This window comes from Ambystoma mexicanum, chromosome 1p (genome assembly GCF_040938575.1).
Source record: "Ambystoma mexicanum isolate Mex_15411 chromosome 1p, UKY_AmexF1_1, whole genome shotgun sequence".
NCBI lineage: Eukaryota > Metazoa > Chordata > Amphibia > Caudata > Ambystomatidae > Ambystoma > Ambystoma mexicanum.
The window spans coordinates 400666565-400690299 of NC_090921.1; positions in this window are offsets into that span (position 1 = coordinate 400666565).

A 23735-nucleotide genomic window follows, 5' to 3' on the forward strand; every position below is an offset into this window, starting at 1 on the left:
GAGCGGGAAGGCTCACCACTTGGGCCAATCACTCCAGAGTGCGACCGGAGTTGGCAAGGCAACTCGGTCCAGGGTGCCTAAACCCCCTCCCACAACCCTGTGGTAACCCAGACAGAATGGCACCACTTTGGAGGGTCTCTGTACAGAGCCCGCCAAAAGTGGAACAAAGGGCTCAACCTTTGGTTTAGGAGTCACAGAGACGAACACAGACGCCATTTTACAAACCGAGTTCTGGCAGAAAATACCATCCGATAAACCTGTTTAAGATAAGTAGATCGGTGGTACGCTAGAGATTAACGAGAAAAAGTATCAATCTCCAACAATGGGACGAATCCCATAGGGTTAGGTTCGGGGTCGAACATAACAAGTAGTTTCCACTGCCACCAGCCAAAACTCGACGAGGGGGGACGGGACAGTGCCCCCCTCGAGTAACAGATCCAGGAGTAATAGAATTACCCCTACTAGTACGTCCACAATAAGATGGTTTGTACTAGTCCTGTTAGTAAATTTAGGTCTAGTAAAGCCAATGGTGACTTTACATGCCCGGGGAGACAGTAGTCAGTCCCCGGGTATGGAGTCTATGGTGGAGGTCCGCTAGGACGCCCCAGTGTTACGGCACGTAGGGTGCGGTGTAACACACATAGAAAAACATATGAGACCCTATGGAGTAAAAGACCCCATAGCCCATAGAACACATTGACATTCAAAGGAATTACACACATACATGTCCAAGAGTGGGAGGAAAAGAGTCTCACTCTTGGCAGGATGGAAAAAAACAAACGCCCGAAATCCAGCAAAGCTGCTGGGGGACTCACTAGCTTAGGAAATTCAGCCTAAACAGAGAATTCTCCCTAACACTTGCCCCCCCCAGGCTAAGGGACAGGAGGATTTAATCCACTCCTGGATGAATCTCATACCTCTAGTCGATGACATACATCCTAGAGAGACCATCAGCATTTTGGTGGTGACATCCTGACCTGTGCTCAATGGTGAAATCAAACCCTTGCAGGCAGATCGACCATCTCAATAGTTTTGGGTTTTCCCCTTTCATTTGCATTAACCATCTCAAGGGTTGGTGGTCAGTCTGAATGACAAAAGTGGAACCATACAAGTACGGCCTAAACTTCTTCAGAGCCCACACGATAGCAAAGCACTCTCTTTCGATTGTTGCCCACCTTGTTTCAGGATCCTTCAGCTTGCGGCTGATGAAGCAAACGGGGTGCTCCCTACCTTTCCCATCCAGTTCACTGAGTACGGCACCTATTCCTACATTTGAAGCATCTGTCTGCCCAATGAAGTGTTGGCGGTAATCAGGAGCTCTGAGTACTGGGGCTTGGCAAAGAGCCTTTTTCAGGTTTTCAAAAGCCTGATTGCACTCCTCATTCCATCTAACCTTCTTAGGAAATTTGGGCGAGGAGATGACATTCAGTGGAGAAGCTATGGTCCCATAGTTCTCTATGAAATTCCTGTAATATCCAGCGAGGCCTAGGAAGGCTCTCACCTGGGTTTGAGTAGTCGGTGTTGTCCAATTTTGCACAGCTTCAATTTTACTGAGCAAAGGCCTTATTTCTCCACTGCTTACCTCATGCCCAAGATAGACTACCTGACTATGTCCAATTTGGCATTTGCTCGCCTTTATGGTCAGATTGGCTTGTCCAAGAGCCTGCAAAACATCTCTCAGGTGGGTTACATGTTCTTCCCAGGAATTGCTGAACACTGCGATGTCATCCAAGTATGCCATGCAGAAGTCCTCCATCCCATTCAGAACCTGGTTTACCATCCGTTGAAACGTAGCAGGTGCATTCTTCAATCCGAAAGGCATTACCTTAAACTGGTATAAGCCAACGGGGGTAGAAAATGCAGTTTTCTCCTTGGCATGGCCTGTCAGGGCTATTTGCCAATAGCCTGACGTCAAGTCAAATGTGCTGAGGAACTTGGCGGCGCCAAGTTTATCCACCAACTCATCTGTTCTTGGCAAAGGGTGGGCATCAGTCTTGGTGACTGCATTAAGAGCTCTATAATCCACGCAGAATCTAAGTTCTTTAGATCCGGCCTTTGGTACTAACACAACTGGGCTAGACCATGGACCAGTAGAGGGCTCTATTACCCCGAGATCAAGCATCTTGCTGACCTCACCTTTGATGTGGGTTTGTACGTTTTCTGACATGCGGTATCCTCTGCTTTTGACTGGCAGACAGTCACCAGTGAGTATGTCGTGCTGGCCCCAAGGGGTCAAGCCTGGTGAAAGCGAGAACAGAGAGGCAAACTGATTCATCATAGATTTGCACTCTTCTTGTTGCTCGGGTGTCAGATTGGAGGAGAGATTTACTCCTTCAATTTTTTCATCTAAAGGTAAGCCTCTGAGGAGATCCGGAAGAGCTTCACTCTCTTCTTCTTCCTCGGATGACGCTAGAAGCAACGCTCCTACATCAGGTCGCGAGACATACGCTTTAAGTCGGTTGATGTGAAAGACTGTCGGAGCCTCCTTGGGATTGCCTAAGTCCACCAGATAGTTAACCTCTCCGAGTTTACCCACGACTCGGAAGGGTCCCATCCACTTATCTTGCAAGGCCCTCTGCCTTGTTGGGATCATAACGAGAACGAGCTGGTCTTGAGCGAACTCAACCATGTTAGCCTTTTGATCGTGCCAGTGCTTGACCAATGCTTGTCCAGCTTTCAAGTTATCGCTTGCTTCCATCATCATGTGTGACATTCTCCTCCGGAGACCTATCACGTAGTCAGTCACTCTGACTGGCTTGGGGGAAGGAGCACTCTCCAACCCCTCCTTAATCAGGGCCAATGGACCTCTGACGGGATGACCATAGAGTAGTTCGAAGGGCGAGTAACCTACGCCTTCCTGAGGGACTTCTCTACAAGCAAAGAGAAGGCATGGCAGTAGAATGTCCCACTTACGCTTAAGGGGTTCCTCTAAAGCACCTATCATGCTCTTCATGGTTCGGTTGAACCGTTCTACCAACCCATTGCTTTGTGGGTGGTAAGCTGTTGAGAACTTGTAAGTAACTCCACAGGTTTTCCACATGGCTTTCATGTAGTTGGACATAAAGTTTGACTCCCTGTCAGAGATTACTTCCTTAGGAAACCCGACCCTAGTAAAAATACCAAGGAGGGCCTTAGCCACAGCCGGAGCTGTAACAGTCCTCATAGGAATTTCCTCAGGATACCTAGTAGCATGGTCTACTACAACAAGTATAAACCTGTTGCCTGAGGAGGTTGGAGGATCAAGGGGACCAACAATGTCAATCCCTACTCTCTCAAATGGGACTCCCACAACTGGGAGAGGCACTAAAGGTGCCACATTCTTGGTGCCAACCTTACCAAAGATCTGGCAGGGGTGGCAGCTCCTGCAGTGTTTTTCTACTTCGGCCCCCATCTTCGGCCAATAGAAGTAGAGAGAGAGCCTTTCCTTAGTCTTCTTGAAACTCAAGTGACCAGCCAAAGGAATCTCGTGGGCTAACTGCAAGAACTGTGGTCTGTTCCCTTGGGGTACTACAAGTCGTTTGTAGTCTCCAGGTGCAGACTCGGTCGGTTCACTGTAGAAGAGGCCATCTTCCCAGTGCAACCTGTATTTCCCAGGCTCTTGCCCTTCTGCCTGAGCTTCTGCCTGGTGGCGAAGCCCTTCCAGAGTTGGACATTCTCTCTGTCCCTTACTGAAGTCTGCCCTGCTGGGTCCACCTTCTGCCAGTAAAGACTGCAGCTCAGGATGGTCAACAGGATCCAGATCTCCAATGAGTTCCTGGCCTTCCATTAGCTCTTCCTCAGAGTCTAATTCTACCACACTGGGTTTTACCTCCCTCTCAGCCTCGGCTGGAGGTGGAGTTACGGGTGTAACTTTGGACAACCGCGGGGAAGTCCGTGTGGGCTGCACTGGAATGCGGGCTGCTGGTTTCGGGATAGAAGCCTTAGGTTTCCCTTTCACTTCTGATTTCTTGGAGACAGCGGCCGACAATTCCAGTGGAGCAGGAGTGATATCTTTCTTCATCATCTCCTGGAGAGTTCCTCGCATGGTTCTCTCGCTTGCAGGTCTGGTTAGCTCCTGTAACCGTTTACTAGGAGGTCTGGGAGTATGCGATACAACTCCGAGAGTTTTCAAATCGTTACCCAACAGTACGAGTCCTGGTACCTCACTCTGTATGCGGACAGGTATCTTCACAGTCATGTCGTTACACTGGATGAAAACTGGTAATTGGGGAAGCATCTGCACAGGCCCTCCAGCTAACTTGGTGAGGCGTTTGGGTGCCTTAGCAACATCCTCAGCCTGAAAAAACGATTTACCCACCACAGTTATGCTGGCCCCAGTGTCCCTAATGGCAGGAGTCTGCTGACCATTCACCTGGACACTGTCCTTATAATACTCTTTAGTATTATCGGGGATAGAATTATAGACATCTAAATTCTGTTGTTCCCACAACCCCAGAGATACTAAAGAAACGCTGGCTGAGACTCCAATGGGTTCGTCAGCTAGCAGTAGAAAGTTTCCACTTGCCATTTGGACTTCCTCCTCTGGAGCGAAGGCTAAGGAGACAAGCTGGACCCCTGAAGGTTTACCCTTACATCTGGGATCTCCTTTCACGTGATCAGTCGAGCCACAAACAAAGCATTTACCGAATGCTTTCTGGAATGGTGGCTTGTTCTGACCTCCTTCCGGTTTGGCACCAGAAGGCACACTATTCTGCTGTGGTTTTCCTTGTGGCTTACCCTTCTGGTTTTGTTTGGGGCCCTCTTTGGAATGTGAGTTATTAGAATTCTCTTTTGAGTCTTTTTTAGGCTGCTTTCCCTCATCCTTTTTCTGAGTTGCCCCAGAATCCTTATGAGTAGCCCGGTTGGCAACCCATAAGTCAGCAGCCTTAGCTAGCTCCCGGGAATCCAATTCCTTCAAATCAGCCAAGTGCTGTCAAAGCTCAGGAGAACAGGCATCATAAATAGACTCCAACATAAAAAGATTCCTCATACCCTCATAAGTGTTCACTTTGTAACCCTTAATCCATCCCTCTAAGTTCTTCAACCCTTCACTCACCCAGGTAGCCCAAGGGGTACCATCATGCTTTTTGAGGGTTCTAAACCTCTTAAGATACTGGGAAGGGGTCTTTCCGAATCTATCTATTAAAGCTAGTTTCACACTTTCGTAATCCGTCTTATCCGCTTCCCCCAACTCCATTACCACATCAGTCGCAACAGGAGGGAGCCTAGAGAACAACCAGGGAAGTAAAGCATTCCCGGTGATGTCCTGGAGCCCATGATTGTATTCAAACAGTTTCAACCAATCCAACACATCCAATCTCGGTTCATACATCCCCACTAATTCCTTCGGCATCCGGGGTCTTTTGGGACTGGAGCTCCTAGAGGAACCAGAGGAGAGAGAAGCATTTTCCATAGACAACTTTTTCATCTCTAACTCGTGATTAAGTTCTATTTCCCTGAGTCTTAACTCAGCTTGCTTCTGCTTAGCCTGGGCATTCATCCGTCTGAACTCGAGCTCTTGGTTTCGTCCAGATTGAGCCAAGAACCGTTTGTATTCTAATTCGAGCTTCATTTTTTCAAGTTCAAAATAAGCAGGGTTACTTGTGGGACCTGGTATGGGCCCCGTAGGCACAGCTGGTAAGGCGGGTAGAGGAGCAGGGGAGACAGTTTCATTAGCCTCGCCGTCCTCATCAGCCTCTTCATCGCTATCATCAGAATTATGATTTAGATCAACACCACTACTGTTATCTACATTTGCTGGAGAGTTTGGTTCCTCGGAACCAGTACCAGACTTTGGTTCGCCAGCAATCTCTCGATTAGTTCTAACTTCTTGCCTCTTACAGAAAGATTCTCTTGCCTACAGAGAGCTCGCAAACTCTCAGTATTTTCACCTGACAAGGACTCTTGACTGTAAGTTTCCATCGTAGACATGTTTTTTGAAAGTTGCTTTTTGTGCATTAGTTTTGTGGTTAGTTATCCTACAGTGTCGAAAAGCACTCTAAACTGTATACTCGATACAAATCCCACCGCTGTACACCAGTGTTAGGCGGAAACCTGTGTAGTTCCCTCTGGGACCACTGCAAAAGATTTAGGACTACAGGTGTTTGGCGGTGAACCCACTTGGTAGCAGTCTGCACCACACAGATTCACTTGGTAGCTGTGGCTGAGCAGTCAGTCTTCCCTCAAGAAGAGTTGAGCAGTATATGGAGTATACAAGATAGGGCAATTCTTCTCAGCAAGACAAGCAAACACGCAACGAGGCTTAGTGTAGAGATATTAAGGTACTTATTTATAACAAAACATCTTTGAAAAACACTATGGCACTTTCACGGCAAACAAATCAAACACAATTACTCTACGAAGAAGAAACGATCAATCCCCCTAGCAATATCTCGACAAGTCTAGGTTCTACCGGCACCACTTATTTACAGACAGAGGTGTATACCTCAACCTAGATGGCACTCGAATATTAGTTAGGACGGGAGAGAAAAAGATAGGCAGGTTACGAAATCAACACAGTTCAATACTTCACGGGCAAAATGTACGGTAAGAAGGCAAGAACCACAATAGATCATAAAGTTCAGAGGCCAGGCCCACTCGGAGAGAGGCAAGGCGATATGTCCCAAAAAGTCTGTAGTGGAGATGCATTCAAGTCTTTGTAGCAAAGTCTTATCGGCAGATTGAACCAGTTCAGAACAATAAATGAGAAAAGCTTGGAGGCGACCCAACGGAAAGGAGAGGATTAAGACACCTCACTCGAACCGATCGAAAGGGAAGCCAGGCGGACACGGTACCTTGTTGTGGAGGGCCGCTCCGGCGGGGGCAGTTGCTCCTGGTGGTGGATGCACGTCGGGTCTTTGCCAAGAGTAGAGAGGTTCTCGTCGTCAAAGAAAAGTGAAGTCCGGTGCACCACCAGGGAAGAGACCAGGCGCGGAGTGCTCCGTCACAAGGCACCACCTTTTGGTCGCGGTACAGGGGTAGTGGCTATCCGGTTGTCGAGGTGCGCTGCACGGGCAATTCGACCACTGCGTCCTGAGGCGGGTCCACCAGTCAGGGGAAGAGACTCTCCGGCAGGGAGATCTCCTCTGTCGTCGGGAAGTGGTGAGTCGGCTCAGCAGGGCTCCACCGGAGGTGTCGTCGTTGCAGGTCGGCTCAGCGTTACCCTCGTCGGATTCTTAGGTCCTGTGGCGACTTCTGAAGAACCAGTCCCAAAAGCCCTGCAGAAACCCCCATTTATGCAGAAAACCCCCATTCATTCAGCCTAGCTGTCAGTCAACACATGCTAAGTGGTGAGCGGGAAGGCTCACCACTTGGGCCAATCACTCCAGAGTGCGACCGGAGTTGGCAAGGCAACTCGGTCCAGGGTGCCTAAACCCCCTCCCACAACCCTGTGGTAACCCAGACAGAATGGCACCACTTTGGAGGGTCTCTGTACAGAGCCCGCCAAAAGTGGAACAAAGGGCTCAACCTTTGGTTTAGGAGTCACAGAGACGAACACAGACGCCATTTTACAAACCGAGTTCTGGCAGAAAATACCATCCGATAAACCTATTTAAGATAAGTAGATCGGTGGTACGCTAGAGATTAACGAGAAAAAGTATCAATCTCCAACAATGGGACGAATCCCATAGGGTTAGGTTTGGGGTCGAACATAACAAGTAGTTTCCACTGCCACCAGCCAAAACTCGACGAGGGGGGACGGGACAGTGCCCCCCTCGAGTAACAGATCCAGGAGTAATCGAATTACCCCTACTAGTATGTCCACAATAAGATGGTTTGTACTAGTCCTGTTAGTAAATTTAGGTCTAGTAAAGCCAATGGTGACTTTACATCCCCGGGGAGACAGTAGTCAGTCCCCGGGTATGGAGTCTATGGTGGAGGTCCGCTAGGACGCCCCAGTGTTACGGCACGTAGGGTGCGGTGTAACACACATAGAAAAACATATGAGACCCTATGGAGTAAAAGACCCCATAACCCATAGAACACATTGACATTCAAAGGAATTACACACATACATGTCCAAGAGCGGGAGGAAAAGAGTCTCACTCTTGGCAGGATGGAAAAAAACAAACTCCCGAAATCCAGCAAAGCTGCTGGGGGACTCACTAGGTTAGGAAATTCAGCCTAAACAGAGAATTCTCCCTAACACTGATCGCCTAGTCTTTAATAGAATTAATACTCCCTGCGCAGTTAGCAGGGGTATTCTTTATTATTGGATACTGCTGCTTGAGCCTCATTACTCCATCCTCTCGGGTTGAGTGTGTAGTCGTGGGTTGGATTTCTTCATGGTCGGTGTGGACTTGTCACAGTAAGGCTTTTTTCACAGGGACTTGGCCGTGATGGGCTGCAATTAGCGGTCAAAAGGGTTTTCAGTGGCGGTAGTGAGTCTCCTGATCAGAGGGTTTGTGTTCTGAATCAGTCCTTGACAGAAGTTCTTGCTCATCTTCGCTAGATGTTTGTGCAACATCTCGATGTCCAGTTCTCTGTGGACAGTGGAGCTCCAGCTGCTATCCACATGGCCTTGTTCTGGACTTTCTGAAGAGTCATCCGGTGTCGCTCCTGCTAGGTCATCCATGATGGGGAGGCCTACATTAGGGTAGGGCTGATGATCGCCTTGTAGACATTGATCTTTGTCTGGAGGGGCATGGACTTGATCTTCAGGAGTGGGTACAGCACTTCCAGCTTTCCTGGTGCCTTCTGCTGAGTCTTCTCGATGTGGCTTCGCCAGTTGAGTTTGCTATCCAGGCTCACACCTAGGTAGTGGCTGCTGCTCTCCCCCTGATAGTCTCCCTGTTGAGGCTGATGTGCGGGTGCTCCTTGATCTTATTTCTGGGGAACAGTGTGGCAGTTGTCTTGCTGGTGTTGAGTTCTATCCGCCAAACGCTGTAGAGATGGCATCCAATGAAGCATGCAGGTTCTTCGCCACTTTCTTTTCACTGAACGACTGGGAGATGACTGCAACATCATCTGCATACAGTGCCAGGTCGATCTTGTGGAGATCTGTCGGGATGTCATTGGTGAAGATGTTGAACAGGAAGAGTCTGAGGTTCGATCCCTGCAGCATGCTTGCTCGGATGGGAAGTGAGGACACCTCAGACCGCATGGCGACATAGAAGGTGCAGTCACCCAGGTAGCTTATACTCGTCTTCACCAGGTAGTTTGGAAATCCCAGGCCGATCATCTTGTGCAGCAGTCCCTTGTGCCAGACTCAGTCAAATGTTTTGGTGACATCCGAGAAGACGATTCCCGTGGACTTGATGTTGAATCCGTGGATGATGGTGTCCACCACTCTCAGCAGCTGATGGGTCATTGCATAATCCTTTCGAAATCCAAACTGTTCCTTTGGTAGTAGATTTCCTTTGGATGCGAAGTCTCTAAAGCAGCCGAAAAGGACTTTCTCCAGGAGCATCGATATTCCACAGAGCAGGCTGATGGGGCGGCAGTTCACAGGATCCCTCAGTGGTTTGTCATCCTTTGGAAATACGATGACCCTTGCTTCCATAAAGGATCTCGGGAAGTGCTGAAGTCTCATGAATGCATTGAAGATCTCTGTGAGGTGTTCCATTGATGCCGGCGGTAGGTTCTTGATTGCCAGGTTGGTTATTCTGTCACTTCCTGGTGCCTTGCTGTTCGCCAGCTTCTCTGCAAGTCCTACTACCTCAGAGCTTGGGCACTCCTTGATATCTTCTACTTTCATTAGCTTTGCTTATCTGCAAGATGCTTGTCAACTTCTTCCTCCACTCTGTCTGAAACCCTGCTTGTCTTGTTTGGGGTGTTTGAAACCTCCAGTGTGTTGGTGAGGACCTCCGCCTTGTCCCTGTTGCTGCATGCAAGTTGAGTATGTCCCTAGGTTGGTGGGTTTGGCTCCTTCTTCCCATTCAGGCAACAAGGCATTCTCCACACTGAGTTGTCCGCTTCCTTCAACTTGGCTGTTGCGGCCTCCCACTTCTTGTCGAACGGGAAATCACATTGTGCCTCCTATACTGTATGAATATATGTATATTGGCCTAAGCCAAGTCGCTCAGCGAATCCGCGTTGCAAGGTCCTGACCTTAGATCAGTAATAGCTGCCATTTTAAGAATCATCCGCCATTTTAGATTCTCCCTCTAAAGTCACCCTGTGGTTCAAAATGGTGGACAGTGTCATTCTGAATGTAACATGGCCGTCTTGACCTCTGTGTACAAGCTAATATGTAACTTGCCTGCAGGCCACATGTTGGGGTCATGAACTGAGACCTTGTCCTTCGTTGACCTGTGTATAGAGGATTACCTGCGCCAACAAAGCTAATCCGCGAGCACATGTTAAACATAATGTAGTCAAATACCGAAATGTGAACACTTGTTTGACTGCATTGTATAGAAATGTATGAGAAGGCTCAACGAGAAATCCAAAGACATAGGGCCTCATTACGACCCAGGCGGTAAGGGGTTTACGGCGGCGTAAACAGCGCCGACCCTTACCGCCTGATTCCGAGGTCCCTTAGCGCCATGGAGGATTTAACACCTGCTTTTAGCAGGTGTTAAAATCCATGGCGCTAAGGGACCTTGTTGTTAATTACGCCACCGTAATTTACGGTGGCGTAATTAACGCCTTCCCCACTCCCATTAAGCCCTATGGGGCAAAAATGGGAATGGGGAAGGGTAAATGGGGATTGGGGACTTACTGCCCCGCCAACCTCGGAATGGGGCGGTAAGTCCGCCAACCACCATGGCGTAAACGTAGTTTACGCCATGGTGGTAAAGGTACGACCCAGGCGGTAACTTACCGCCTGGGTCGTAATGAGGCCCATAATGTTGTCATTGTAACTTGTTGGTAAATGTATTAAAGGTAAACTCTAAACGTATAGATGCATGAACTTGGCATGAACCCTAGATCCGTGATGTATTAACTTGTAGGTGGGCTGGACATCATGTTTCAAACTGTATAAAAGGTGTCTAATGTACAGCCTCACTCTCTGAGCACACCGAACAGGGCTGGAGTTTGCTGTGTTGTACTGAGGGCTGATAGCTATCTGTTGCTTTGTCCTTTGAAACTGTTCAGTATAGAATAAAGATCTTTGTATCTTTCTTTCTAACCCACGTTTGGTGTATTCCATTTTGGGGTACTCAGCCTCGATATCTTCTTTTTGATTTCACATTCCCTCCACGGCGCTGTCTGATTTACTCCTGCAGGAGTCATGTGAGCGTGTTGTACTTCTGCAGGAGATCAGGTGTGCAGAACTTCTGCCACTGGGGTCAAGCACTGTTCTTATCAGTGATTGACTGCTGGATGGCTCTCAGAAGGTCGTAGATGGAGCATCGCTTTGTCTTCTGCTTCGGGACGCTGCTCTCGACTGCCTGCTGGACTGCTATCATGAAGTCTTCCGCAGACTTGTCAATGTCTACCTTGGTGCTCATGGAGTTAGGTGTGACCATGCTGCTCAGCTCCTCCTTGTAGCGGCCCCAGTCAGCTCTTCTGAAGATGTATCTTTCAGCCTGCTTGTAGGGTTCCATCTCGTCTCCCACAGTGACTGAAGCTGAGTTGTGGTCTGAGGTCAGAGGTCAGCTCTGCCAGTGTTTCCAGCTCCACTGATTGTTGCAGGATCTTCAGTAGCACGATGTCCAGCACATCTGGGTTGTGCCCTGCTGCATCTGGATAGTGCATGGGCTCAGTGGGACCTACTACCACACAGTGGTTCTTCCTGGCATACACAAGCAGCGTCCATCCCCTCTGGTTGGTGGTCCTGGAGTTCCAGCATTGCTGTTTGGCATTGAGGTCTCCTCCGATGATCATCGAAACAGTGGAATCCAGCCAAGCATCAAGGTCTCCAAAGTCCAGATTTGTTTTTTGAGGGCAGTAAATTGCAATCAGCCAGAGTGTTCCTTTTGCAGTCTTGATGCGCACTGCTCTGGCCTCGATGCTTCTGAGGGGTAGGAGCGCAATCACATGGTGGTCAATCTGCATCCTCACTATTACTGCTGTCCCCCTTCTTTGGCTCCTGCTGGTTGGTTGGTCGGTCCGGTACACTCCGTGGTTCACCAGGCTCAGCTTCTGGTTTCCTTGCAGGTGGGTCTCTGGCAGCAAGGCGGCCCTCATGTTCCTTGTTTCCATCAGGCAAAGGAGTCTGTCTTTCTGCTGGATTCCGTTGGTGTTAGACATCATGATGGCATATCTGGCTTTAGATGCCATGTTGGTTTGTTTCTCCTTCTTGGAATAGGCTCTGAACAAGCCTTGCCACCATCATCACAGTGGGGTCGATGTTCAGCTCTCCGACAATAGCTGCAATCTTTGTAATGATGGTCTTCAAGTTGATAGAGTTTTCAGCTCCCTCTTCCTGCACTGGGGAGGCAGCTCGTGGCATGTTGGGTGGCTTCCTTAGGACATAAGCAGAGCTTGGCCCGAATGTGGTGGGTGGCCTCTTGGCCTTTGCTGAGCTTGGCCTGGTGGAGGTGAGGTGAGTTGTTTGTCTGCGTGGCAGTTGTTTGTTCTGAGTCTTGATGATGTGTAGTGCCTTGGTGTGGAAGGTGGGTTCCGCTGCTCCTTTGTGTGACAGTCTTCCTCTATGAGACCTGTACAGTTGCTTCTGGGTTCCATGCTGTGTGCAGTGGTCATGGAGCCCTCCTCAGCTGCTCATTCTGATTGGTGCTGGTTAAGGCCTGACATCTGCAGTAGCAGGCAGAGTGTGGTCCCTTGCAGTTGCCGCAGGTTGCCGGCTTGTTTTTGATCAGAAGGGCAGTGTTGTGATGTGTGATTCTCCCCACATCGTATGCAGCATTGCTCCTGGTGGCAAAAGGTGCATATGTAGCCTATGCACTGGCAGTTGAAGCACATGATCGGTCCGGGTCTGCCCTTGGGTGCTTGCGTGGTGGCTGCACATCTGCATAGCCCTGTGAACTTTGTAAGGTCAGCAGGTCTTCCATCACTGGTTGATGCTGTGCTCTAGCACTTTGAAGCGTCCTCTATGCACTAGATGGAATTACCAGTAAATATGTTAGACCAAATAACTAGACATACCCAAGGAAGATGGTAAAACACTGCTTTGATCTCAATGAAAGAAGGGAGATATATAGCTATCAGAATGGATGCATGAATATTTACATCCTATCTTGTTTGTACAGACTTGATATACTTTTTCTTATGTCATTTGTGATGTCATTGTATGTGGCATTTTTGTAAAACTTACTCACAGGAAGGATTGGATTAGTGGAACATGCCTACACATAGAATTATATAAGAGTTAATATCTCATTGACTGTCCCTCGTCTGTAGGACACGCCCTGAGCTACTTCTACACACGTCAGCTACTGATTATAGCAGAGAATATGGCAGCAGACTAATAAATTAACAAGGGGGGTCCTGGGAGTCCCTCTGCCAGACATTAGTCCTGGTTACGAGAGACTTACCTCACTATCTTTCACAGAGAAGAAATATCCCAAACATATTAGTCTTTGTCCTGCCCAGGGGCACTGCAGCACCGAAATGCTAGGCAATTCTCCTCTGAACAAGAGTACCAACAGCAACCCCAGACACGTGTTACTAGTTACTAAGTTACAAGGGGAATCCAGACGTGGACCCCTTGCTCACTATTCTTAGAGAGGCACAGCTACACCCTACTGATGAGGTTCAACCAGACCAAAACACGTGTCTGGGGTTGCTGTTGGTACTCTTGTTCAGAGGAGAATTGCCTAGCATTTCGGTACTGGACTGCCCAGGGCAGGACAAAGACTGACATTTTTGGGATATTTCTTCTCTGTGAAAGATAGTGAGCTAAAGACTCTGGGTAAGGCTCTTGTAACCAGGACTCATGTCTGGCAGAGAGTCTCCTAGGACCCCCCTTGTTATTTTCATATTTCAAGTAACTTTGGGTCTCACCCTAAGTTACTAGGAGAATCCAGACGTGGACCCCTTGCTCACTATTCTTAGAGAGGCACAGCTACACCCTACTGATGAGGTTCAACCAGACCGAAACTCGTGTCTGGGGTTGCTGTTGGTACTCTTGTTCAGAGGAGAATTGCCTAGCATTTCGGTACTGGACGGCCCCAGGGCAGGGCAGGACAAAGACTGATATGTTTGGGATATTTCTTCTCTGTGAAAGATAGTGAGCTAAAGACTCTGGGTAAGGCTCTTGTAACCAGGACTCATGGTTGGCAGAGAGTCTCCCAGGACCCCCCTTGTTATTTGCATAGTTCAAGTAACTTTGGGTCTCACCCTAAGTTACTAGGGGAATCCAGACGTGGACCCCTTGCTCACTATTCTTAGAGAGGCACAGCTACACCCTACTGATGAGGTTCAACCAGACCGAAACTCATGTCTGGGGTTGCTGTTGGTACTCTTGTTCAGAGGAGAATTGCCTAGCATTTCGATACTGGACTGCCCCAGGGCAGGGCAGGACAAAGACTGATATGTTTGGGATATTTCTTCTCTGTGAAAGATAGTGAGCTAAAGACTCTGGGTAAGGCTCTTGTAACCAGGACTCATGGTTGGCAGAGAGTCTCCCAGGACCCCCCCTTGTTATTTGCATATTTCAAGTAACTTTGGGTCTCACCCTAAGTTACTAGGGGAATCCAGACGTGGACCCCTTGCTCACTATTCTTAGAGAGGCACAGATACACCCTACTGATGAGGTTCAACCAGACCGAAACACGTGTCTGGGGTTGCTGTTGGTACTCTTGTTCAGAGGAGAATTGCCTAGCATTTCGGTACTGGACTACCCCAGGGCAGGGCAGGACAAAGACTGATATACTTGGGATATTTCTTCTCTGCGAAAGATAGTGAGCTAAAGACTCTGGGTAAGGCTCTTGTAACCAGGACTCATGTCTGGGCGAGAGTCTCCCAGGACCCTTTTGTTATTTGCATATTTCAAGTAACTTTTGGTCTCACCCCAAATTACTAGGGGAATCCAGACGTGTACCCCTTGCTCACTATTCTTAGAGAGGCACAGCTACACCCTAATGACGAGGTTCAACCAGACCGAAACACGTGTCTGGGGTTGCTGTTGGTACTCTTGTTCAGAGGAGAATTGCCTAGCATTTTGCTACTGGACTGCCCCAGGGCAGGACAAAGACTGACATGTTTGGGATATTTCTTCTCTGTGAAAGATATTGAGCTAAAGACTCTGGGTAAGGCTCTTGTAACCAGGACTCATAGAGAGTCTCCCAGGACCCTTTTGTTATTTGCATATTTCAAGTAACTTTGGGTCTCACCCTAAGTTACTAGGGGAATCCAGACGTGGACCCCTTGCTCACTATTCTTAGAGAGGCACAACTACAACCTACTGATGAGGTTCAACCAGACCAAAACACATGTCTGAGGTTGCTGTTGGTACTCTTGTTCAGAGGAGAATTGCCTAGCATTTCGGTACTGGACCCCAGGGAAGGACAACGACTGATATGTTTGGGATGTTTCTTCTCTATGAAAGATATTGAACTAAAGACTCTGTGTAAGGCTCTTGTAACCAGGACTCATGTTTGGCAGAGAGTCTCCCAGGAACCCCCTTGTTATTTGCATATTTCAAGTAACTTTGGGTCTTCCTCTAAGTTACTAGGGGAATCCAGACGTGAACCCCTTGCTCACTCTTCTTATAGAGGCACAGCTACACCCTACAGATGAGGTTCAACCAGACCGAAACACGTGTCTGGGGTTGCTGTTGGTACTCTTGTTCAGAGGAGAATTGCCTAGCATTTCAGTACTGGACTGCCCCAGGGCAAGACAAAAACTGATATGTTTGGGATATTTCTTCTCTGTGAAAGATAGTGATCTAAAGACTCTGGGTAAGGTGCTTGTAACCAGGTCTCATGTCTGCCAGAGAGTCTCCCAGGAGCCCCCTTGTTATTTGTATATTTTAAGTAACTTTGGGTCTCACCCTAAGTTACTAGGGGAATCCAGACGTGTTCCCCTTTCTCACTATTCTTAGAGAGGCACAGCTACACCCTACCGATGAGGTTCCACCAGACCGAAACACGTGTCTGGGGTTGCTGTTGGTACTCTTGTTCAGAGGAGAAATGCCTAACTTTTCGGTATCGTACTGCAGCAGGGCAGGACAGAGACTGATATGTTTCATGATCCTTGGGTGCATGGGTACCTTAACCCTGAACATTCGCTACCTGAGATAGACTGAAGCCGGTGGGAACACTAGCTGCATCGAATGATGGGATCCCGCTCACAATCCAGCAAGTATTAGAGGGGCTACTGCAGAAAGTGTGCTGACGGCGGAGGACGGCGCTCGGATCAAAGATGGCGGCTGTGCGAGCTCGCCGAACAAAGGAATTGGAAGACTGAGAAGGAGGGCTCGCTGCGCGTCTTGAGGGGAAGTACCCTTGTCGGTCAGAGAAACCGCCCAAGCGACAACTTGAAGTGCCAGAGACTGAGAGGCAGCTGAGGCCGACAAAGGGCCCCCAACGTAAAGGGCCCCCGCAGTCTTCTTAACCGGTGGTCGGTTAGGAAGACTTTGGGCCCTCCTGGTCAACGAGGCTGGAGGCCAGCTGGCCTCGCCCTAAACTGGGGGGATGCCTGACGACAGAATGACAACCTAACTCCCCAAATCCAAGGGGAGGCAGCCCATGATGGAAGACTACACCAAGACCCCGCAACAGGCGGAGGGGGCGAGACCAAAGGACAAGATTCCGCCAGAGGACACCACTCCGACGCGTGTTGACCGGCAGATCCTAGAAGCAATTGAAGAGCTCAAGGCCACGTGGGAAAGTAAGCTAGAGGCAGCCACTGCTGAACTTAAGGCAGCGCTGGAGCACAAAATCGGCGCAGTACAGGAGGTGGTCAACTTGCTCAGACTGGATGTGCGAAAAATGGTGGAACGGCCGGATGAGTTGGAGAAAGAAGTGACCATAAACACGACGGCCCAGACCTCTCACGCCTCGGAGATCCACATCCTGAGGCAGCGGCTGAGCAACTTGGAGAACAGGGGGCAGAGGAGGCAGAAGGGCAAGCCCGAAGGAACAATGCGCGCATAATGGGCCTTCCGGAGGGGGGAAGAAGGCCTTAACCCGACGGATTTTGTTGAAAATATGCTGTTGTAGGAAATAAATAGGAGCTGGGGTCTTCACGCAAGGCTTCGCGGTGGAGAGAGCACACAGAGCGCTCACGAGGAAACCCCCCCCTTGGAATTCCCCTGAGGCCAATCATCGCCAAGATATTGAACTACCGGAACAGAGAGAAGATACTGAAATATTTCTGGAAGGGGGGCACCATACAAAAGGCCTCTGCGGCCATCTCGGCATACCCTGACTATACACTCCAAGTGCAGAGGCGAAGGCTGAACTACGGGACGGTGAAGAGGAGACTGCGTGAGGCGGGGATGCGTTACATGCTGATGTACCCAGCCAAGCTGAAGGTGATCCACAAATCCAAAACTTTGTTGTTCGAGAGTCTGGAGGATGCAACAGTATGGTTGGACAGCCAAAATTGTCCAGAGGGAGCGGACAGCCGGAGGAAGGATGATACAGACAAGTGATGCCTGATCCAGAGACCGAGGTGCTGCACATATTATGACTCTGGGACTTGATTATAATACAGTGTAGAGATGTGTTGATTCTCAGGGGTGTCAAATTCTACTGTGATAAGGAGAAAGCACAACGTATCATGGGACATAACAGGAGACAACTAAGGAGCACTCTTAACCCCAACAGTTAGCACGTTAGTTAGGTCACCAACTAATGGTGACACCCTGCCGGGTTCCCGACCTCGGTACTTCGAGGTGGGACCAAACGCGGGGGAGCCTGACATCCAGGGATGGAGCTGGGCATTAGTTGGGGCATGGTTAAGGGGAAGTGTGCAGTGGGGAACAGTTGAGTTGGGGGAGGTGGGCGGTTTAGTTGGGGAATTTAAGTTGGGGGAGGGAGGGATACGAGCCCAATTCCATGCTGATCGGGACTGGAACGGTGACCCGAGGAGGGGGGAGGCGGTACATACCTCGCATGGCTACAGATAGTCTCAGAATTGTAACCTGGAATGTGAGAGGTCTCAACAGTTATCTGAAAAGGAATAAAGTGATGTTGCACCTGAGAAGGCTGAAAGTAGATATAGCATTATTGCAGGAGACCCACCTCACCAGGGACAAACTAGAGTTAGTTAAGAGAAAGTGGAAGGGGACCACCACGGGAGCTACATACTCGGCGTATGCGAGGGGGGTGGTCACGTGGGTAGCACCTCATGTACCATTCCAGCTGTTGCAATCCACGCCAGACCCAGATGGAAGAATGCTAATGGTGCAGGGGATGTTGGAGAATAGGGAGGTGAGCATCATAAACACATATGCTCCCAACCAAGAAACAGCGGCTTACTATAGGGCCCTACATGACAAAATCAGCCCCCTGATGGGCAGCGCCACGATCTGGGGAGGCGACTTCAATTGCACATTAGACCCCAAGATGGACAGGTTCGATAAGAAACTAGAGAGACCCACCCCTGCGGCAAAGGCACTATTGGCCCTCCTGCGGGACTTTGAGCTAGAAGACATATGGAGACTGCTGCATCCGGGGGATAGGCAGTACTCACATTATTCAGCCCCCCACAACCTATACACTAGACTGGACTATATGTTTGTGACCTCCGGGATGGCTGGGGAAATGACAGGTTCGGAATACAAGGCCAGAGTGCTTTCGGACCACTCCCCCTTGGTGGTGGAGTGGAGGCATCAGCCCCCGAGGGCTAGAATCCCGAGGTGGAAACTAAGAGCCGAGGCTTTACTGGACTCAGGGTTCCGAGAGGATCTAAGGGAGGCTATTACCGAGTACTTTGACATTAACACCAGTAGTGTGCAGTCGGAGGGAACCCTATGGGAAGCGTTTAAAGTGGTAGTATGGGGCGTGGCCATATCTAAGTCCAAGGGGCTCCAAAGGGGCATAGAGCGGGAGCTACAGGAGACAGAGAGGGAGCTTGAAGAAATAATACAGAAGGGTGGTACCTCACAGGAAGATACGGCAAGGGCAGACCTACTCCGGCAGGCTAGCAGTGGGCACTGGGACAGGCTTTGCAAGCTAAACTACAAAAGATACATTGAAAGGCAACATGTGGGGGGAGACAAACCGGGCCGGTTGCTGGCGTGGCTATACAAGAATGAAACGCTGCGTTCAGTGATCAGGGAGATAAAGGATGAAGATGGCCAGACCTGGGATACCCAAGAAGGAGTCAATGAGGGGTTTCTTAGATTCTATAAGCGCCTATATGAGGATACGGGGGAGGAGACTGAGCAGGAGACCCAGGAAACTCTGGAGGACATAGGATTGCCTAAGCTTAGTGACCAGGAGCGGGAGGATCTAGATGCCCCAATCACTCTCAAAGAACTAGAGATGGTGGTACAACACCTACCAACGTGCAAGGCCCCAGGGTCAGATTGGCTCCCAAGTGAATTCTATAAGACGTACAAGCAGGAGGTGCCCCCCCCGTTGCTTGCCATGTTAAACGAGGCGTTTGAACAAGGGAGGCTGCCGGAGTCTCTCAGGGAGGCGTGATAATCCCGCTTTTAAAACCAGGCAAGCCAAGCTCGGACTGCGCATCCTACCGACCCCTGTCCATGCTTAACCAGGACAGCAAGATCCTTACGTCTGTCTTGGCAAACAGGCTTAAACGTGTCATAGGGAAACGGATCCATCCCGATCAAACAGGGTACGTCCCAGGCAGGAATATAACCGATAATCACAGGCAACTCCACCACATAATTGAGCAGACAGAAAGGGACCCGGGCAAAATGGCGATTGTTTCGTTGGATGCCATTAAGGCGTTCGGCTCGGTGAGGGGGCCGTGATTGCTGGTGGAGCTGAGGGAATATGGCATGGGGCCGGGGGACCTGAGGTGGGTTAGAATGATTTATAGCTCCCCAATCGCTAGGGTTAAAACCGGCGCCATAATCTCGGACAAATCGTAGCTCAGTAGGGGCACGAGACAGGGCTGCCCCTGGTCGCCTATGTTGTATATTCTCGCTCTAGAGCCGCTGGCTACCTGCCTCAGACAACAGTATGGGGAGATCCGTATCCCCACAAACGGAGGGACGCACCTTACATCACTATATGCGGACGATATCCTGCTATACCTGCGCTTCCCGGAGGAAAACTTGCAATATATCTTGGAGGTGATGGAACATTATGCCACCCTCTCGGATATAGCGGTAAACCCCAGGAAATCGAGCATGTTCCCCTTGGGGAGATACAGAAAGGTCCTACCAAAATAGTTACCGGTCCTGCCTATATCCTGGCAGACTAGGACCTTTCGATACCTGGGTATCGATATTTACCACTCGGCCGAGGACGAACACAAATACAACATGGAGCGGGCAGTGGCGGGCATTAAGAACAGCATGGGGTTCTGGTCTAGGCTGCCCCTAGCCATGATGGGTAGGGTGGCGCTGATCAAGATGGTGGTCCTGCCAAGACTACTGCATTTCTTTATAAACATTCCATATATGCTCCTCAAACTATTTTTCAGGAAACTCCACAGCTTATGCAGGGGCTTTATCTGGCACAACTCCAGAAATAGGGTGGCCTTATGGAAACTACAAAACCCAAGTGACAAAGGGGGCATAAACCTACCGAATTATGAGATATACTATCTGGCAGGGCAGCTTCAGTAGGTGGCTAGATGGTTGTCCGAGGAGGAGACCGCTGAAACCAGGCTTCTGTACAAGGACTGCGCCCCTTACTACTTGAGGGAGGTGGTGTGGTTGCCAAAATCTAAGGTGCAGGGGAGAGCAAGACTCTTGACACAGGGCCGGGAAATCTGGAACAGAACGTGGCAGGTGGTGGGAATCCCAACCCCATGCTCCCCGTAGGTGCCGTTGATAGCGGTATGCGGGGAGGACCCGCAATTGACAATAGCGATCCGTAAATATTGGGAACCCATGGGGCTGGTGACACTTGGGGATGTATGGCAAGAGGGTGAGGCACTAGACTTCAAAAAGATGATGGAAGATACCGGGGTGCACATAGGCCAACACATTACTCATATAAGAGTCATCAAATGGGTGCAGGCCTGCGGAAGTGCTCACCGAGCAACCAGATATGACTATTGAGACAATGTACGATATTTCGGAGGGTGGGCATGAAATATCTCGCATATACGAGATACTGATGACTAGGGTGAGTAAGGAGGTGCTGCAACTAAGGCGCAATTGGGAGGAGGAGGTGGGCGAACCCCTGCTGGATGGACAATGGGTCAGAATCCAAAGGTACCACAAGAAGGTGTCCCGCAATGCAAGGCTCCAGCAGATACAGCTATACGTCACCCATAGGGCATATATGACCCCCAGTAGGATTGCCAGGTTTGGGAACACAGCTGTACAAAAGTGCCCACGGTGTGGGGAGGTGGAAGCTGGGATGATACATATGTTCTGGGCTTGCCCGGAGGTGGGTAGATTTTGGACAGAGATTAAGCTACGCTTAGCAGAGAAGGGGATTGTATTGGAGGTGGAGTCGGTATGGGCATGTATGCGGGGGGTGTTCGCTAGGCCGCGCAACCTGAAGCACATTAGTAAAATGAAAGACTTGGCCTACATCCTGGCCAAGCGGAGAAACACAATGTGCTGGAAGGCTGCCCGGCACCCCAGAATAGAGGCGTGGTGGGCGGACCTCCTGAAATGGGCAAACACAGAAACAACAGTCTGGTACGAAGCAATCATCAGAGGAGGGGAGGAAGAAGTAGGACCCCTGATAGAATGGAGGCAACTGGTGACCACAATGGCAAGTACTCCCCAGGCGGGTCTCAGTGAGGATGATACGAAGGAGACAAGCGAGTGACATGAGATACGTTGGTGGTCGGCACGGAAACAGGGGCTCTAGTTAATGGGGTGGGCGGGTGAGGGGGGTAGGTCCGCAATGTTTGATGTACAATATAATGTAGCAGACTTGTATGCAAATGTCCTCAAAGTTGTAATGTTTGGTGTGTTGGTAATAAAATAAATACATTAAAAAAATTTAAAAAAAGACTGGTATGTTTCGGATATTTCTTCTCTGTGAAAGATAGTGAGCTAAAGACTCTGGGTAAGGCTATTGTAACCAGGTCTCATGTCTGGCAGAGAGTCTCCCAGGACCCCCCTTTGTTATTTGCATATTTCAAGTAACTTTGGGTCTCACCCTAAGTAACTAGGGGAATCCAGATATGTTCCCCTTGCTCACTATTCTTAGGGAGGCACAGCTACACCCAACTGATGAGGTTCAACCAGATCGAAACATGTGTCTGGGGTTGCTGTTGGTACTCTTGTTCAGATGAGAATTGCCTAGCATTTCGGTACTGGACTGCCCCAGGGCAGGACAAAGACTGATATGTTTGGGATATTTCTTCTCTGTGAAAGATAGTGAGCTAAAGACTCTGGGTAAGGCTCTTGTAACCAGGACTCATGTCTGGCAGAGAGTCTCCCAGGACCCCCTTTGTTATTTGCATATTTCAAGTAACAATGAAGGCAACATTGTATGTAGAAGTGCGTGGCAGGCTTATGATTGATTGGCAACCGCATCCAACCTTGGATCTTCGGCTCAACTACCAGTACGTGAGTGAAAATGAAACCTAGGTGTTCGAGCTGCGTCAATTTGTTCTTTGTTTTCCCAATTAGTCCATCATATTTTATGGATCTGATACTTTGCCAAGGCCTACCATTTGTAGTTGACCTCATAATCTGCTCACTGTTCTGGAACATTTAAGGGAGTATGGACACACTACTATCTCCATCTGGCTTGAATGAATAGCCCTTATCTTTGACTTCTAATTCATATGTTAGGAGACCACGATTTTGTCCTTTTCAGCCTCTCAATTACTGCTATTTGATTCTATTATGCTCGGTATCATTGTTCCTCTTGACCTCTAGAGACTTGCTCACTCCACTTCACATAAGCTTTTGCCTTCGTGGTTGTTCAGCACTTGGCAACTGCAAATGTCCTTGCTTCACCTAATCTGTTTTACGCACATGGTCTGTTCATTCGACTCCCTTTGTGCCTGGCACCCAACTCTTGAAATAGCCTCCCTGATTCCAGGCCAAGGTACTCCCTTATTCTGCACACAAAGCCAGTTTTTCATCAGGTCTTTAATTTACAATCCCAGGCTCATAATTTTGAGGTAGCAGGGTCGATTCTTAACACAGGTGGTCATCCATTTTCTTCCAATGGCCATCCTAAACGTATGTATATAACTGTTTTTAGCAAGCTTCTATATGTCTCTTCTCCCTTCCGTTACAGCGTATTTACAGTTATTGGTCACCTGGTTGCTTCACCTTTTTATATTCACAACCACTTTACGTTTAGGTACATGTTTCTCTTAGTGCTTCAGTTACATTGTCAGTCTTGAATATTTTCATATTGTTTCAGCATAGGTTCATACATCTTCTTTATGCCATCATTCTGTTGTCATCAGACTTTACTTAGAGTTATCCATATTACCAATAGCCGCATTTTGGCATCTTGGGAGTGGGCATCCTTCCTGATAGCAGCCTTCCATTGCCTCAATGTGAGGGTATACTCTGAATGGTTGTTTGAGTGCATATCATCTCTCATACACTCAGCGCGGTGCAGAAATATTACCTGGATCCATACATGGGTTTCCAATTGTAGCTCTTTGTCTGCTATTCCAATATGACGGTGGTGAAGGGGTGGAAGACCAGGGGAAAAGTGTGGAAATGCTCATCTACATTCCCCCCTCTGGTCACATTTTCGACCACACTCTTCACCTCCTCCTCCGCAATTCCTTCTTCATCTTCTTCTACCATCTCATCATCTTTGTCACCCCACACCCTCAGGTGACCAGCATTCTTCATATGTTCATCCACACTCCAGATCATAGGA